General features: G+C 43.1%; 1 protein-coding gene and 1 long non-coding RNA gene across 5 annotated transcripts in view; one reads left to right on the top strand and one right to left on the bottom strand.

Annotated features, from left to right (window-relative positions):
- LOC115940541 (uncharacterized) overlaps window positions 1-13,925 on the top strand; it is a 127,127-nt gene that overhangs the window by 24,914 nt on the left and 88,288 nt on the right. The window contains exon 6 of one of the 4 annotated variants that reach the window (XR_014141456.1): window positions 13,667-13,901. The exons of 2 other annotated variants lie outside the window; for them this stretch is intronic. This is a non-coding gene — a long non-coding RNA (uncharacterized LOC115940541). Of the gene's footprint in view, window positions 1-13,666; window positions 13,902-13,925 lie in introns of those variants that run through there. One more of the 4 variants, XR_014141459.1, reaches the window with a different exon arrangement.
- The window catches only part of ZNF630 (zinc finger protein 630), a 265,177-nt gene that overhangs the window by 172,550 nt on the left and 78,702 nt on the right, over window positions 1-13,925 (bottom strand). The gene's annotated exons all lie outside the window — the stretch shown is intronic.

Genomic DNA, 13,925 nt, shown 5'->3' with positions numbered 1-13,925 from the left:
TTACACTGGATGAGGAGCGAAGCAGGCTGAGAGGATGGGCCCAGAATCGGTGGTCCATGGCTGGGCCCTGTCAGGTTGGAGGGGAAAGTGGCTGGGCTCTGGGTTTTCTGTAAGGGACAGAAGAAAGCGGACATGGCTTTGCAGTGGGTGGCAACGTCAGGGCGCCCGTGTCCGTGAAAACTGGTAATTGGGTTGTGTCCAGTGTGGATGTGTGCGCTAGCAGAGGTCAGAGCGTCTCTGTTGGTGGTCTCTTCGTTTGTTGCGAATTTTCGTATGATGCAGTTATGCCACAGGGGTGTGAATTTAATGGGATCAGGACTGTGGGCAGTATTTCTGATCTTTTTTTTTTAAAGATTTTATTTATTTGAGAGAGAGAGAGGGAGAAGGAGAGGGGAGAGGGGCAGAGGGAGAGAGAGAAGCAGATTCCCCGCTGAGCAGGGAGCCCGATGCGGGGCTCGATCCCAGGACCCTGGGACCATGACTTGAGCCCAAAGCAGATATTTAACTGACTGGACCTGCTTCTCTCTCTCCCTCTGCTGCTCCCACTGCTTGTGTGTGCGCGCGCTCTCTCTCTCTCAAATAATTAAATCTTTAAAAAAAATAGTGCTGCGGGGCGCCTGGGTGGCTCAGTCGTTAAGCGTCTGCCTTCGGCTCAGGTCATGATGCCAGGGTCCTGGGATCGAGTCCCGCATCGGGCTCCCTGCTCCACAGGGAGCCTGCTTCTCCCTCTCCCACTCCCCCTGCTTGTGTTCCCTCTCTCGCTGTGTCTCTCTCTGTCAAATAAATAAATAAAATCTTTAAAAAAAAAAATAGTGCTGCAATGAACATGGGGATGCGTATATCTTTTTAAACTTTTTAATGGTTAGATTACCTTTATATTTTTGTTTTAATCTTTTTTTCTTTAATGTTTTTGAGTTCAGCGTAGGTGACACACACAGTTACATTATTTCCAGGTGTACAGCATAGTGATTCAACAAGTGTATACATCATGCTGTGCTCCCCGCAAGGGTAGCCCCCATCTGTCAGCATACAGTGCTAGTACCAGACCCTCGCCTGTATTCCCTATGCTGGACCCTTTGTTCTTGGGACTTACTCCGTAACTGGAAGCCTGTATCTCCCCCTCCTCTTCATCCATTTTGCCCACCTGCCCCCACCCCTCTGGTAACCATCAGTTTGTTCTCTGTATTTATAGATCTGATTCTGCCTTTTGTTTGTGTGTTTATTCATTTGCATATACCTTTTTGCGTTTGGGTTTTTCTTTGGATAAATACTCAGAAGTGGAATTCCTGGATGATATGGTAGTTCTGTTTTTGCTGCTTTGAGAAACCTCCATACTGTTTTCCACGGTAGCCGCACCAATTTACATTCCTACCAGCAGTGCACAAGGGTTATCTTTTCTCCACATCCTCGCCCACACTTGTTATTTCTTATCTTTCTTACAATTGCCCTTCAGACAGATGTGAGGTGGTATCTCATTGTGGTTTTGATTCGAATTTCCCTGATGATGAAGGATGTTGAGCATCTTTTTTTTTTTAAGATTTTATTTATTTATTTGAGACAGAGAGAATGAGAGAGCACATGAGAGGGGGGAGGGTCAGAGGGAGAAGCAGACTCCCCGCCGAGCAGGGAGCCCGATGCGGGACTCGATCCTGGGACTCCAGGATCACGACCCGAGCCGAAGGCAGTCGCCCAACCAACTGAGCCACCCAGGCGCCCTTGAGCATCTTTTCATGTATCTGCTGGCTATCTTGCATATCTTCTTTGGGAGAATGTCTATTCATGTCCTCTGTTCATTTTTAATAGCATTGGGTTTTTTTGGTGCCGAGTTGTATGGGTCCTTTATATGTTTTGGATACTAACCCTTTATCAGATATGTCATTTGCAAATATCTTCTCTCATTCAGCGGGTTGCCTTTTAGTTTTGTTCCTGCTTTGTTTTGTTTCTGTTTTTTGCTGTACTAAAACTTTACTTTAGTGTAGTGCTAATAGTTTAATTTTGCTCTTGTTTTCCTTGCCTTAGGAGACGTATCTAGAAAAAAATGTTGCTACAGCCAGTGTCAGAGAAATTACTGTCTGTGTTCTCTTCTAGGATTGTTATGGTTTCAAGTCCCACATTTAGATCTTTAATCCATTTTTAATTTATTTTTGCATATGGTGTAAGAAAGTGGTCCAGTTTCATTCTTTTGCATGTTGTCCAGTTTTCCCAGCACAGCTAACGTCCTGCTCAGTGGTGAGAAGCTGAGATCTTTTCCTCGAAGATCAGAAACAAGACAAGGATGTCCACTCTCATCACTTTTATTCAAGTGGTACTGGAAGTCCTAGCCACAGAGTCAGTCAGACAAGAAAAAGAAATGAGGCATTCTTATTGATAAGGAAGAAATGAAATTGTCACTATTTCCAGATGACATACACATAGAAAAACCTAAAGACTACACCAAAACACCACTAGAAGTAGTAAATTTAATAAAGTTTCAGGATACCAAATTGATACCCAGAAATTAATATTGTTCCTGTACACTAGCAATAAAGTAGCAGAAAGAGAAATTAAGAAAACAGTTGCATTAAAAAAAAAAAGAAAACAATTGCATTTGCTACTGCACCAAAAAGAATAAAATACCTAGGAATAAACTTACAGAGGCAAAAGACCTGTACTTTGAAAATTATAAAACATTGAGGAAAGAAATTGAAAATGATACAAATGGAAAATTATACCATGCTCATGGATTGGAAGAATCAATATTGTTAAAATGTCCATACTTCCCAAAGCAATCTATAGATTTGATGCAATCCCTATCAAAATAGCAACAGCATTTTTCACAGAACTAGAACAAATAATCCTAAAATTTATATAGAACCACAAAGACCCTGAAAGCCAAAGCAATCTTGAAACAAAGAACAAGGCTGGAGGCATCACAATTCCAGATTTCAAGGTATACTACAAACCTGTATTAATCAAAACAGTATGGTAGTGGCAAAAAAAAAAAAAAAGTAGACACATAGATCAATAGAACAGAATAGAGAGCCCAGAAATAAACCCACGCTTATATGACAGGAGGCAAGAATATACAATGTGGAAAAGAGTTGCCTTTTCATTTTGTTGATGATTTCCTCTTTTTTTTTCAGAAGCTTTTTTTTTTTTTAAAGATTTTTATTTATTTGAGAGAGAGATTGAGAGACAGCATGAGAGGGAAGAGGGTCAGAGGGAGAAGCAGACCCCCTGCTGAGCAGGGAGCCTGATGCGGGACTCGATCCCGGGACTCCAGGATCATGACCCGAGCCGAAGGCAGTCGCCCAACCAACTGAGCCACCTAGGCGCCCTTCCAGAAGCTTTTAGCTTTATGTAGTCCCACTTATTTATTTTTGTTGCCTTTGCTTTGGGAGTCCAATCCAAGAACTCATCACCAAGACAGATGTCACAGAGCTTCCTGCCTGTGTTTTCTTCTAGAAGGGTTATGGTTTCAGGTCTTACATTCAGGTCTTCAATCCATTTTGAGTTACTTTTTATGCATGGTGTAAGATAGTCTAATCTCCTTATTTTGCATGTCACTCTACAGTTTCCTCAAGACCATTTATTGAAGAGACTACCGGCATTTGGTCCAGTCCCTAATGGCTTTGTTCTCTGCCATGACAACTCCTCTGTTAACAATCCATTTTCATAAACTTCTGATGCCCAAATGCCCCAACCACTCCTGGGCCCGCTGATAGAAGGGTTAGGTTGGCTCCTCCCAAAAGTATGGGGATTCTCCCTCCTGCCAGAGGCTTACCTCCTTTGGTAGTTTGGTTAATTCCTCAGGGCTGGCCCTGTAGCGTGCCTCCTCTGTGTCTCGTTTGGTCTGAGTGGAGCTCTGGTGCACCCGAATGAGCAGAGTGGGAGCCCATGCCGCAATTTTCTCCACATCTCTGTGTTCCAGATGTTTCGGCTTATGTTTTCCAGCCCTGAGTTTACCCAAGTCCTGACCAAGTAGTTAGCCCAGTAGTCACAGACCAGAGGCAGTACACTGTGAACCTTGTGAAACTGCTTGTCAGGGGTATCCCCTGTTGCTGGGAGTATTACAGCTCAGCCCACTGGGCCCTTTGGTCTCCACCCCATACGGACTTTGGACTATTTGAATAGGGGTGACAGTCTACAGCTGTCCATTATCTGGCCCCTTATGCTCCCTGCTCACTCCATTGGTAAAGGAAGACCATTGCTTTTCTTGTTTTGAGAGTGCTGACCATCCTCCCTGTTGTCCCCATTGAGCGGGGGCAGAGGCATTTCTGGGTTTGGGGCAAGTCAGTCTCATTGGCACGATGTGAGGCTATTTCCTCATGGAGTTTGTAAATCTCCAGGAGGGCTGGCTATAACTTGACCCTGTAGGTATCATTTCCATTTTAATAATGCTGCTGACCATTGCTGATCTGACTTCACGGGGAGCCTTTTCCGTTGTGCAGGACATACTAGAAGTCCTGGTCTGTGGGGTAACTGGCTCTGCCCCAGGAGGGCCTCAGTTTCCAGAAACGCCTTGTGTACTACTGGGAGCTACCTCTCCATTGGCAAACACGTTTAGGCTGAGACTGGGAGCCGCTTACAGTAAGAGTCCATCAGTAGGAGTTTGCCTGTCCATTTGGTCCAGGGGCCCCAGGGAGCAAATTTTGGTGGCAGAAACTTGCAATCGTATGTCCTGCCCTCAGGGCACTAGTAGGAAACCTGAACTGAATAACCTCCTTTAGTTTATCTAGTGCCTCTTGTCACTCAGGTCCCCACTGAATACGGAAGACAGACTTACGGACTATAGCAAATAGTCTGGGTGAAGAATGTGTTGGCATCAAAATCCAAACTTCTAGCAACTGTCGAGCCTCCTTACAGTTGTGGGAGGTTGGAACACCAGGAGATTTTCTTTTACCAGATTGGGAATAGTTTACCCTTTTTTTTTTTTTTAAGATTTTATTTATTTATTTATTTATTTATTTATTTATTTGCCAGAGAGAGAGAGAGCGCATGCGCACAAGCAAGGGGCGTAGCAGAGGGAGAGGGAGAAGTAGGCTCCCTGCTGAGCTGGGAGCCCGATGTGGGGCTCAATCCTAGGACCCTGAGATCATGACCTGAGCCGGAGGCAGCCGCTTAACTGACTGAGCTCCCCAGGCGCCCCTGTTTTTATTTTTCAAGATTGTTTTGGCTATTCATGGTCTTTTTTGGTTCCATATAAATTTTAGGATTGTTTGTTCTAGCTCTGTGAAAATATGTTGGTAATTTGATAGGGATCGCATTAAATGTGTATATTGCTTTGGGTAGTGTACACATTTTAACAGTATTTTTTCTTCCAACCCATGAGCATGGAATGTCTTTCCATTTCTTTCTGTCTTCTTCACATTCTTTCATCAGTGTTTTATAGTTTTCAGAGGACAGGTCTTTCACCTTTTTGGCTAGATTAACTCCTAGGTATCTTATGGCTTTTGGTGCAGTTTTAAATGGGATTGATTTCTTAATTTCCATTTCTGCTGCTTCATTCCCTGTGTATAGAAATGTAACAGATTTCTGTATAATGATTTTATAACCTATGACTTTACTGAATTCGTGTATCAGGTCTAGCAATGTTTTGGTGGTGTCTTTTGGGTTTTCTTTATAGAGTATCATGTCATTGGCAAAGAGCAAATGTTATACTTCTTCCATGCCAATTCGGATGCCTTTTATTTCTTTTTGTTGTCTGACTGCTGTGGCAAGGACTTCTAGTACTATGTTAAATAACAGTGGTGACAGTGGACATCCTTGTGTTGTTCCTGACTGTAAGAGGAGAAGCTCTCAGTCCTTCCCCACCGAGGATATTAGCTGTGAGTTTGTCATAGATGGCCTTTATGATGTTGAGGTATGTACCCTCTAAACCCACTTTGTTGAGGGTTTTTATCATGAATGGATGTTATACTTTGTCAAATGCTTTTTCTGCATCTATTGAAAAGATCATATGGTTCTTATCCTTTCTTTTATTAATGTAATGAATCACATTGATTGATTTGTGAATATTGAACCACCCTTACAAAGCAAGAAGAAATCCCACTTGATCGTGGTGAATCATTCTTTTAACGTACTGTTGGATTTGGTGTGCTAGTACTTTACTGAAAATTTTTGCATCTGTGTTCATCAGAGATATTGGCCTGTAGTTGTCTATTTTTTGTGGAGTCTTTATCTGGTTTTGGTATCAGGGTGATTCTGGCCTCGTAGAATGAATTTGGAAGTTTTCCTTCCTTTTCTCTCTTTCTGGAAAAGTATGAGAAGAATAAGTATTAACTCTTCTTTAAATGTTTGGTACAATTTTGGGGCACCTGGGTAGCTCAGTCAATGAAGCGTCTGCCTTCAGCTCAGGTCATGATCCCAGGGGTTGTGGGATAGAGCCCCATGTCCAGCTCCCTGCTCTGTGGGGAGCCTGTTTCTCCCTCTCTCCTCTGCTTGTTCTCTCTCTCTCTCTTTCTCAAATAAATAAAATTTAAAACAAATGTTTGGTAGAATTTGTGAAACCATCTGGGCCTGGACTTTTGTTTGTTGAAAGATCTTTTTACTAATTCAATTTCTTTGCTGGTTATTGGTCTGTTCAAGTTTTTTATTCCTTCTTGTTTAAGTTTGGTAGTTTATACGTTTGGCAGAATTTATCCATTTCTTCCAGGTTGTCCAATTTGTTGGCATAGAATTTTCCATACTATTCTCTTAAAACTGTTCATATTTCTGTGGTGTTGGTTGTTATTTTTCCTCTCTCATTTGTGATTTTATTTGTGTCCTTTCTCTCTTTGTTAAGTCTGGCTAGAGGTTTATCAATTTTATTAATTTTTTCAAAGAACAAGCTCCTGGTTTCACTGATCTTATCTATTTTTTATTTATTTTTTTTTAGTTTCTATACCATTGATTTCTGCTCTAATCTTTGTTATTTCCATCCTTCTGCTGGTTTTAGGCTTTGTCTGTTCTCTTTCTAGCTCCTTCAGGTGTAAGGTTAGGTTGTTAGGATTTTTCTTGCTTCATGAGGTAGCCCTGCATTCCTTCCCTGTTAGAATCACTTTTGCTGCATCCCAGTGGTTTTGGATGGTTGCGTTTTAATCTTCATGTGTTTCCATGTATTTTTAAATTTCTTCTTTGATTCCCTGGCTGACCCATTCATTCTTCTCTAGCACGTTGTTTCCCCTCCATGTATTTTTGGTCTTTCTGGATTTTTTTCTTGTGATTTACTTCAAGTTTTGTAACATTATGGTCAGAAAAGGTGCATGGTATGACTTCAATCTTTTTTAATTTGTTGAGGCCTGTTTTGTGTCCTAATATGTGATCTGTTCTGGAGAATATCACATGCATGCTTGAAAACAAAATGTGTATTCTACTGTTTTGGGATGGAATGTTCTGAATATATCTGTTAAGTCCATCCAGTCCAGTGTGTCATTTAAAGCCATTGTTTCCTTGTTTATTTTGTTTGGATGATCTATCCCTTGATGTAAGTGGGGTGTTAATATCCCCTACTATTACTGTATTATTTATCAATTAGTTCCTTTATGTTTACTAATTGTTTTATATATTTGGGTACACCTATGTTGGGTGCATAAATATCTACAGTTGTTAGATCTTCTTGTTGGATTGTCCCCTTTAGGATGCTATAGTGTCCGTCTTCATCTCTTGTTACAGTCTTTGTTTTAAAGTCTAGTTTGTCCGACATAAGTATGGCTACTCCGGCTTGCTTTTGACGTCCATTTACATGGTAAATATTTTTCCATCCCCCTCACTTTCAATCTGCAGGTGTCTTGAGGTCTAAAATGAGTCTCGGGCGCCTGGGTGGCTCAGATGGTTAAGCGTCTGCCTTCGGCTCAGGTCATGATCCCAGGGTCCTGGGATCGAGTCCCACATCGGGCTCTCTGCTCCTTGGGAGCCTGCTTCTCCCTCTGCCTCTCTCTCTCTGTCTCTCACGAATAAATAAATAAAAATCTTTAAAAATAAAATAAAATAAAATGAGTCTCTTGTAGGCAGCATATAGGTGGGTCTTGTTTTTCTTAATCCATTCTGTCACCCTATATCTTTTGATTGGAGCGTTTGGTCCATTTACATTCAGAGTGATTATTGATATGTGTTTAGTGCCATTTTTACTTGTTTTGTCATTGTTTCTGGAGATTTTCTCTGAGTCTTTATTGTCTTTTGTCATTTTTGGTCTTTCCTTCCCACTCAGAGAGTCCCCTTTAATATTTCTTGCAGGGCTGGTTTAGTGGTCATGAACTCCTTTAGTCTTGTTTGTCTGGGAAACTCTTTCTCTCTCCTATTCTGAATGCTAGCCTTACTGGTCAGAGTATTCTTGGCTGCAGATTTTTTCCAGTCAGCACTTTGAACATACCATGCCACTCCCTTCTTGATTGCCAAGTTTCAGTTGATAAATTTGTAGCAAGCCGTATGGGTCTTCCCTCGTTAAGTCAAGGACTTCTCTTGTTTTGTTCCTTTTTTATCAGCACATTTTGCAAATTTAATTATAGTAGGTCTTGGTGTTGGCCTGCTTTTGTTGATTTTGATGAGAATTCTCTGTGCCTTGTGGATCTAGATGTCTGTTTCCATCCCCAGATTAGTTTTCACCATTATTTTCTCAAATGAATTTTCTGCCCCATTTTCCCTCTCTTCTCCTTCTGGAACTCTGATAATACACTATTACATTTGATGGAGTCACTGAGTTCCCTAAGTCTATTGTCTTATTCCATCATTCTTCTTTCTCTCTCTTGTTCAGCGTCTTTGTTTTCCATTATTCTGTCTTCTGTATCACTAATTCACTCCCCTGCTTCTTCCAGTCTGATCTTCATTGCATCAGGGCTGTTTCCAATCTCAGTTATTGCACTCTTCATTTCTGACTGTTTGGTTTTTTTTTTAACTCTTTTCTCTCTGTGGTGAGGGCCCCCATGAGGTCTTACAGTGAGTCTTGTCTTAAGCCCAGCGAGTATCCTTATCATTGTTGCTTTCAATTCTCCATCAGGCATGTTACTTAGATGTGTTTCAGTTAGATCTCTGGCCGTGGCCTTATCTTGGTCTTTTCATCTGGGATGAAAAAGGCAGAGGCTTAACCGACTGAGCCACCCAGGCACCCTCTACATTTTGTTATAATAAAGACACCTCACTGTTCTTGAATGCTGAAGACAGAGGTGGCTCTATAGTCAGAACACTAACAGATGAGCTGATACACGGGCCCACACATGTAGCTCAAGCCCAAGGGTTGGTGGTGGACCTTTAGAGCTCAGAGCCCAGAATACATCCCATGTTCACTGTGAGCATCATCCAAAATAAGTATGTCAGTACCATTCTGGTGGCCTAATCTCATGAGAGTCCACGAGAGAAACGTGGTACCATGCAGTAAGTGCTGTTTGCAATACTAGAACCAGACCTGGGGACCTGCCCAGATGGCACTGGCCCCAGCTAGTCTCAGGCACTGGACAGAGACAGTTTATTTTTTTATTTTTATTTTTTTTTAGATTTTATTTATTTATTTGAGACAGAGAATGAGAGAGAGAGAGAGAGAGCACATGAGAGGGGGGAGGGTCAGAGGGAGAAGCAGGCTCCCTGCCGAGCAGAGAGCCCGATGCGGGACTCGATCCAGGGACTCCAGGATCATGACCTGAGCCGAAGGCAGTCGCTTAACCGACTGAGCCACCCAGGCGCCCTGGACAGAGACAGTTTAGAGGCAGCCAGCCACATGGGGCCTGGCGTCCCCACTCGCGGTGTCTAAGGGCCAGACCAAAGGAAGTGGTCCCTCCCGGGTAGCACAGGCTGTAGTTGGGCTTGGTACTCATCTGGTCTGACAGCTTTGGTCCTGGAATTCTCTGTGCTCCTGGCCTCTCAGATCTCCGTCTCCCCAGCAGCTTTATGATGCCTCCAAATAAATAATGTCTTTTATCCAGTTGTTTAGTTGATCTTAGCAGGAAAATTGGTCTGCTAAAAGCTTCTCTGTCATCACCGAAAGCAGAACTTTCTCCAGTTAGATTTTTGTTTCTCATCCAACATGTAACACAAACCAGGTTGAGCACAGGCATCCTTTTTTGTTTGTTTTGGTTTTTTTAAGATTTTATTTATTTAAGAGAGAGTGAGAAAGAACACGCCTGAGCAGGGAGGAGGGGCAAAGGGAAAGGGAGAAGCAGGCTCCCCGCCGAGCAGGGAGCCCGACGCGGGGCTCGATCCCAGGACCCCGGGATCATGACCTGAGCCGAAGGCAGACGCTTCACCGACTGAGCCACCCAGGCGCCCTGCAGGCATTCTTTCTTGAACAGGGAAAATGTTCCCACATATCTTCCTCATCACCCAGGGATGGCCATTTAGATGTAGTCATCACGTGTCATTACAAACTCAGGACGTTTGAGGATGAGGAAAAAAGATAGCGTTCAGGACCTAAGTATAAAAGGTTCTATGTAGGACACGATAATCATGAATACCAGATTACCTGGGCGAGCGTTCCTTGCCCAGGGACCAGGTGGCTGCCATTCTGTGATATTACATCTCCACACAGAGGTCTCTGAGCAGGGCCACTGTGCTGCCACTCTTGCCAGCTGAAGTCCTCAGCCTTCTCAGATGTCACTGATCTTGTGGTGGCTCCATCTGAAGCGGTCATCTATTAGAGAAGGTCATCAAGAAGATGTGACCACCAGGTGACCTGTGAGCTGGAGCCCAGCAATGAGAGGCCCCTCACCCCCTCTCCTGTCCTTGGAATGCCCGCCATTCCCACGGTGGGAGCCATTTTCAAGGATGCAGCCTCAAGAGAGTGATGTGTTGTTGACACTACTTGGATTGTATACGTGACTAAACCCTGTTAAGGCCTCCATAGAAAGTTTTAAGAGTCTGGCAGGCAGACACAGAGATCTACTCATCTCACGGCCACCCACGACAAGCCTCGGAAGTTCCCTTGCTTATTAGAGCTGCCATTTGCCAATCTGGAATGGGTTGCCTCTTTCTTTGGTCTCCCCTTGCTCTCCATGTATGGGGGCCAGTTTGTGAAGCAACAACTGGTGAGCCGTCCCAAAGTCCAAACAAATGCACCAGCTTGCAACCCTCTCGGGAGCTCTCGGTATAATCTGAAACTGGCCTCTGGTACTCAGGGCAGGGAGAGAACAAAGAGTCAGGCCACACCAGCTTAGTATGTAGCCGGTTTAATAAGCAAAGGAAACTTACGTACAGGATTTGTCTTGGGGAGAAGCAAGATGAGTAGATCCCGGCACCTGTCCAGCAAATCTTAAACATTTACGTAGAGGGTTTGACTGGGTTCATTCAAGTATACTTGCTGGTGTTCTCAACACCACATCACTATCTCAAGGCTCTGTCCTTGGAGCAGCCTCTGGGAGCAGGAAAGGCAAGTGGAACCCACGCTTCAAGGACAGGGCTGGGGAGTAAGGAGCCTCTGATTGACCGGCTCACATGTTAACTGTCAGACACTTCCTCTTGATGACTTTCTCCAACAAAATGGGCCTTGGGGAGGAAGCATCCACAGGAGAAATCCTGAGTTGGCCATCAACCTCTCGGGGCGGGGCGGGGCGGGGGGGGGTGGTGGTCCAAATGTTAGATGCTTGTGCACTGCCATGTGAGTGTGGAGATGCCCCATAACACTGGCCGGTTTGATGTGCTTGCCTGAGGAACCACGCAGAGTGTACCGCAGCGGAGAAGGAAAACTAATGGCAGCCGCAGTGGGCTGGGCACTGCTTGAAACGGTTCATCTGCCCAACTAGAGACTGAAGCGCGAGTTAGAAAGTTGGGAGAAGCGCGGAAATTAGAGAAGAACATGCAGTTGTCTACTACTTTGCTAGCTTCGGGGCTGGCACACCAGGTGGGGGAACAGGATAATAAGTTGGAGACCTTAGCGTGCCGTTTTGCGAAGCTATGAGGGTGCAAGCTGCTGCAGATTAAGGTCTGAGCATTTTTTTAAAAAAAACATTTCATTCATTTACTTGAGAGAGAGAGAGAGAGAGAGCACAGAGGGAGAGGGAGAAGCAGACCCCTGCTGAGCAGGGAGCCCAACATGGAGCTCGATTCCAGGACCCTGGGATCATGACCTGAGCCGAAGGCAGACACCTAACCGACTGAGCCACCCAGGTGCCCCAAGGGTCTGAGCATTAGTGGCAAAATCTGATAAGGATGCTGAGAGGTGGAATCCTTGGGAAAGTGAGGAAAGTGAAGAGGAGGGTGTTGTGGTAATTGATAGTGGAATAGACGAAGTGCCCCCATGCCATATGACCCCTGATACAAAGGAAAATTTTAAGTAGTAATTGTCCTAGACTTCTGATAATAGAGAAATATGCCCCAAAACTCTTAGGAGAAAACTTGGATTCTTTCTCTGTCCCTTGAAATTGTAAATCTTATTGTGTCTTTGAAAAGGAAACACCCCAGGAAATAACGAAAACACTGTCCATGATTGCCTGAGACTGAGGAGAGAAAAAGGGAAAGAGGCTTTTTAAAATACTACTATAGAACTATAGCTCCCTTGCCCAAAATCTAGCTCACAGCTTCCGTAAGATTACTTGTCAAAGGCAAATACAAGTCTTCAAATCTTCTCCACAAATGTTAGTGAAAGGCTTTAGCCATGTAAGCTGGTAACCTTAACTTGTTCCATCTTCCAGAGATACAATTTGGATTCAGCTGTTGGCTATAAACTAGTGAGTTTTGCATTGTACCTGATTCGTGACTAAAGTTTTGGAATGAAAGCTATGGAGGCTCTATGCCTCTATGTTTATGTTTGTCTGTGGATATTAGGCTATGAATAGAGGATTTCCTACGTCTGGAGGATATTGCTAAAATCAGTTTGTAAAAGAGCTTGATTTAATTGGCTTAAATAAGTTTTAATATTAATAGTGGACTTACGTAAAACTATAACTTAATTTTGTTTCATCTACTAGAAGGACAAAGTTTTCTTGTACTATTGGTCTGTTCTTCAGGAAGTTGTGAGACGTTTTTCTTTACCTTTTAAGTAACCTGCCTAGAAAACAAAGATTCTGTGTTTTATCAAAGTAATTTCTGTGCGCAGCGTTGTCTTTAGCATATCTGTGATTACTTAAGAAAACAGTCCTCTCTATTGAAAGAGCTAAGTTTTTTTTATAACTATGTAACTTTCTATATTTGCCTTTGAAGTCTTTGTCACTGATTAAACGGATAACTAAGTATTGTTTCACAGTGATCTATGATTCTGTTTAATGAAGTGTTTTAAATTCCTTTGATATTTTAGACAAATGTCATAAAAACAAATTCTGAAGTCTTGTTTTTTAGAGATTTTATTTATTTTAGAGAGTTGGGAGGGGGGAGAGGGAAATTATCTTTTTTTTTTTTTCCCATCAATGGATAGATCGGAGAGGGAGATTATCTTGAGCAGACTCTGCCTGCTGAGCACAGAGCCTGATGTGGGGCTCGATCCCACGACCCCAAGATCACGACCTAAGCTGAAACCAAGAGTTGGATGCTTAACCGACTGAGCCACCCAGGCGCCCCAAATTCCGAAGTCTTTTTGACCTCAAACTAACTTCAGGATTTTCTAGATGTTCCCTGGAACATCTCAAAAGATGTGTTCTCTCTCCTTATAAGAGAAAGATATTAAACTAATTAGGCTTATTTGATATGTTAAATTACATGGGAAGCATTGTCAGATAAGAAGTGATGCTAAACTTTCATTAGGTTATATTCATATAAATATGTTTATTTAAGATTTTTATTTATTTGTCAGCACATGCAGGGGGAACGGCAGGCAGAGGGAGAGGCAGACTCCCCGCTGAGCAGGGAGCCTGATGCGGGGCTCGATCCCAGGACCCCGGGATCATGACCTGAGCCGAAGGCAGATGCCCAACCGACTGAGCCACCCAGGCGTCCCAAATATATGTTATATTTATATAAATGTAAGTGTCCCAGAAATTGTATGAAATTTCTAAAACTCTGATATTTCCTGGTATAATGTTATCAATCATAAGTCTAGTTGTTATTTTTTT

Source organism: Leptonychotes weddellii, chromosome X, assembly GCF_054177405.1.
Source record: "Leptonychotes weddellii isolate Sample4059 chromosome X, ASM5417740v2, whole genome shotgun sequence".
In the NCBI taxonomy this organism is placed as follows: Eukaryota; Metazoa; Chordata; class Mammalia; order Carnivora; family Phocidae; genus Leptonychotes; species Leptonychotes weddellii.
Note: the sequence above shows the minus strand (reverse complement) of the source record. Positions and strands in the feature narration are given on the sequence as shown.